Consider the following 4876-nt stretch of genomic DNA (forward strand, 5'->3'; position numbering starts at 1 on the left):
TGCAAAAAAATTCTACAACAAAATTGCAACGAAACTTCTCTTGCGAAAATTTTCTGCAACAAGATCTCAGTGGCAAAAAAATAATGCAACAAACAACTATTGCAAGAAAATTCTGTAACAAGACCTGTGTTGCTATTATGGGGCGCGCTCGATCGCTTGATGCGGCAAATCTAACGGCTCGCTACCTGGCTGATTTTTTAGATCAGCCAGCCGACGCGTAGCACTGCCCATATCATTTTTACTGGAATTAGTTTCCGAGCGGTCCAGTGTTAGTTTTTTTTTAGAGGAAGCGGTCCAGTGTTAGGAGTTAATCACGATGAGGTATGTCCGGGTAGGACCAGTCTCAGGGATTCAGCGTGGCGTGCTGCTCAAGAAATCGATCAAACCCAGCTTATTATTGGTTGCCGTCGTCGTAGCTAAGCCTCCCAGAGAATCAATCTACCCAGCGAGCTTCAAACCAGGTCGCTCCTCGTCTTCGATCACTTCCAAACAGATGGGGGAGGGGGAGAAGGCCATGATTAGAGTACTGTCCGTCACTGCCGTTGGATTGGCCTGTACAGCGTTGAGGCTGTACGAGGAAGAGCTCAAGTCCCTCTTCACCTCCAGGCCGGCCTTCCTCAAGACCTTGGACCCCGCCGGGGCTGATCCGGTCATCGGCCGCGACGACGAGATCGACCGTGTCATCTGCATCCTCTGCGGCCGGACCAAGAACTGCGCCGCCCTGGTCGGTGCGGCCGGCGTCGGCAAGACGGCCATCGTCGAGGGCCTAGCCCAGCGCATCGCAGCTGGGGCGGTCCCCGACGCGCTCGTCGGTGCCCGCATCGCGGAGCTTGACGTCGGGGCGATGGTCGCTGGTACCCAGTGGCGCGGCATGTTCGAGCAGCGCTTGAAGGATGCGATCAATCAGGCGGAGGGTGCTGATGACAAACTCATCCTCTTCATAGACGAGATGCACATGATTGTTGGTGCTGGTGACCGAGATGGCCCCGGGGACGCCGCCAACATCCTCAAGCCGGCGTTGGCCCGTGGCCGCATCCGTTGCATAGGCGCTACCACATCCGAAGAGTACAGAGTACCGCAGATACATCCAGAAGGATGCGGCCCTTGAGCGGCGGTTCCAAAAGGTTGATGTCGAGGAGCCGAGCGTGCAGGCGACAGTTGCCATCCTGCAGGGGCTGAAGCAGCGGTACCAAGACCATCATGGACTGACGATTCGCGACGACGCTCTAGCTGCTGCCGCACAGCTCGCCGCCCGCTATATTACAGGTAGTATGTTCTGTGATGTGGTTAAGAATTTAATTCAATGTACTTTCATATTGGGTCTGTGCATCTCAAAGAAATTGTGGATTTTACTCTTGTGATCTTGTCAGGTCGTCAGTTTCCTGATAAAGCAATTGATTTGATGGACGAGGCATGCACTACCGTGAAGTTGCATAAACCAAAAGAAGTTCAAAATAAGGAAACTAACACAAGAAATGCACCGGAGGAGATAACCGTTGCTCCATGTCATATTGCACAGGTAAATTACTAACATTCCTTGCTAATCGTCTCCTTGTGAGGAGTTTCCATTTGTTTCGGTGTGATGTTCATGCCACCTTCTATTGTTATATGATGAAGGTTGTGAGCCGATGGACTAAAATTCCGATCACCACACTTGGTCGAGAGGAAGAGAAGTTGAGCCACCTAGCAGACAGATTGCATGAGAGGGTTGTTGGACAGCATGAAGCCGTTAATTTGGTTGCCCAAGAAGTGCTACGTTCTGGGGTCGGCTTTGATCAATCTGGCCAACCAATTGGCTCTTTCCTCTTTTTGGGCCCGGCTGGTGTTGGAAAGACAGAGCTTGCCAAAGCACTTGCCGAGAAGTTGTTCGACAATGAGAAGGCATTAGTCCGCTTTGACATGTCTGAATATGCCGACAGTGGTTCTGTGTCACGTCTCTTTGGAGGACCTCGAAGGTTTAGCTTGTACACACTTTGGAATTGTATTTCTTCCTGAAATTCCTACTCATGTCTCACTTTTTCATTTGACTTTCTGAAGCTATGAAGAAGACGGACAACTCACCGAGAAAGTCAGGAGCCAACCGTATAGCGTTGTTCTTTTTGACGAGGCAGATAAGTCACATCCCTCAATTTTCAAGGTTCTCATTCAACTCCTTGATGATGGCATGCTGGTTGATGGGAAAGGACGCAACGTAAATTTCAAGAACACTATCATCATCATGAGCTCAACTCTAGGAGCAGAGAACCCGTCAGCTAGAATGGCTGGAGAAAACATAGAAACTGCACGAGATCTTCTCATGAAACAGGTATGTGTATCCCAAACTGTCCCTTGTAAAGTCCCGGTGCGCACCCTGCTGATTGACAAATTTACTTGTTGATGATGCAGGTCGAGAAACGCTTTAAGCCTGAATTTCTCAACAAACTGAGTGAAATTGTGATGTTTGAGCCGCTTTCACACGATGAACTGAGGAAGATCACGAGAATCCAGATGAAGAGGGTCGTGGATACGGCAGCTTATAATGGCATCTCTCTACTTGTAACAGATGCCACATTGGATGTCATTTGGTCAGAAGCACACGACATGGTAAGTACATGTTATTTTTACCAAACCAAATCTTACTACTTATTTGCGTAGTTGTTTGTACATATCCTGCTTACGACGCATACATGTTCTATGTATTGTAGGTGTATGGCTCAAGGCCTATTAAAAGGTGGATGAAGAAAAATGTGACAAGAGTTCTTGTGGACATGCTGGTCAATGGAGAAGCATGTCAAGGCTCGACCATCTCCATTGATGCCGCTGACCATAATAAGGGGCTGAAATACCAGGTACAGAAGTAGCATGCCGGAGGTGGCAGATCTACGTGGCCAGTGATGAGTTATGCGTGCTATATCTGTATCTGTAACAAAACGGTCAGTACAAGTTCCACATTTGCGGGTAATTAATCTTGCTTGGTGGGACTTATACTTCACGATGCGCCCACCGAGGGAAGGGAAAACCTCTTTATGACTGACTGCTACTGAGTTTAGATCTTCTATATGAAAACTAAGCCTCGGCTTGAGCTGACTCTGATTTTCTATGTCGAAACCTTTCTCCCTCTCGAGCCAGCGCACCCTCCTCAGCCGGAGCCACCGATGCTCCCCTGATCTGGCGTCCGCCGTGTCGAAGGTGCGCATCGGCAGCACATTGTAATTGTGCCATCTCTCTGATGACCGGCCATTGGGCCTCGCTCGGGGAGGTGGTGGGCTTGAATTAGCCAATCTGAATTTGAGATGCTGGTGTAACATTTGAAGAAGGAGGATGGTCGGTACATTGCTTACCTTGGAGCTTGTGCCCAATCAATGTCGACCGGTGGGAACGGCGGCAACGAGCTTGGACGCCACAGAGAGAGGACCCGACGAGGGTGTGAAAGCTCTATGGCGACAAGCCATGGCTGCTAGAGGTGTATGGCCTCGAGAGCCACACCTACCATACCGAACTCGGCGTAAAAGGGCATAAATCTGACGACTTGAAAACTAAGCCCCGGCTTGTGCTGACTTTGTGACCCATTTTCCCTCTCCAGCGGCCGCGCCCTCCTCAACCCTGAGCCCCCGGCGCTTCCTTGATCTGGCGGCCACCATGTCGGAGGTATGCATCTGCGGCACATTGTAATTGTGACATCTCTCTCAAAAGACATTGCGATGCTGGTGTAATAGTTGGAAGAAGAAGAATAGTCAGTGCATTGCTTACCTTGGAGCTCGTGCTCATTCAATGTCGACCGACGTGCATGGTGGCAGCGAGCTTAGCAACGTTGTGGAGAGAGGACCCGACGAGGGGGGGGGGGGGGGGGGGGGGCGGGGCGGGGGTGGAAGCTCGACGACACCGAACCATGGCTGCGAGAGGTCCATGGCCTTGAGCGCCTATTCAGGTCTCGCGTTTCTTCTTTGATTTTGATCCTTCAACGGAAAAATGTTACAAAGATTGCCCACTAGCATTGATGGATCATGTCCCTTGGATCGCTAGAATGGATGGTCCACATTCCTTAAGAAGGCAAAATTACTTGGTTAATTGGATAAAACCAGACGAAAACTTCATTCAAGGGCACAATGCTGTCCTCTGGTGGAAACTAGCTTAAACTACATTTAGCAGATACCGATTCTTTTCCCTAGCAAAAAACCTAGGGTTTCTTTGTCCTTTGTCGGTGCTCGTACGTCGCAAGAGTTTCCTCCGTCGACTGCAAGATTCTCCCTCTTGATTGTCGATCTCTCTCTCTAAGATCCGCGAGTTTGTTCCGTCCATGAAGGGCTGCTGAAGGCAGATATGGCAGCGAGTCTAGTGGAACAACCAAGAATTTTGTTGATGATCTACTATGCCGATTGCATCTGCATGAGGAGAACAATAATGTCCTTGTGTGGGAAGATGAAGTCATGGAACTGCCACAGCAGGCCAAGTGGCTGGCCATCGAGAAAGTGCACACGGCACGAGGGTTTGGCCTAGTGCGTTGTTCTTCAACATAAGATTGGCTTGGAATCATGCGTAAGACGTAATCTGGAGAAGGATTGAAGATAACCTCTTTACGAATATATCCAAGTGTTTAGGGGACTGGAACAAAGCTATGATCATGCGTCCCTGGCTCTTTAGAAACCAAGCTCTATTGACTGAATAGTATGACGGATTTTCGTAATCCTAGATCGTTAGTCCTTGACAAGATACTTGTCTGGGCGCAAGTGCATATGGTACTAGATAATTTCATCCATGACAAGAACATATGTGGCATATGTAGGCCCATGGCTGAGATACTTGAGGTTTAGATCAAGTTGTCGGCTGGTTTCGTAGGAGAGTTTGTTCGCCTTCGTGTAAAGATGAGTGTTAAATAATAATCACTAGGTTTGTGTGC

The 4876-nt window shown here is 49.2% G+C and overlaps 1 pseudogene; it reads left to right on the top strand.

Annotated features, from left to right (window-relative positions):
• Positions 1-493: 493 nt before the first annotated feature.
• On the top strand, positions 494-2840 carry LOC109783341 (chaperone protein ClpB1-like; annotated as a pseudogene).
• The last annotated feature ends 2036 nt before the right edge of the window (positions 2841-4876 follow it).

Source organism: Aegilops tauschii, chromosome 7, assembly GCF_002575655.3.
Source record: "Aegilops tauschii subsp. strangulata cultivar AL8/78 chromosome 7, Aet v6.0, whole genome shotgun sequence".
In the NCBI taxonomy this organism is placed as follows: Eukaryota; Viridiplantae; Streptophyta; class Magnoliopsida; order Poales; family Poaceae; genus Aegilops; species Aegilops tauschii.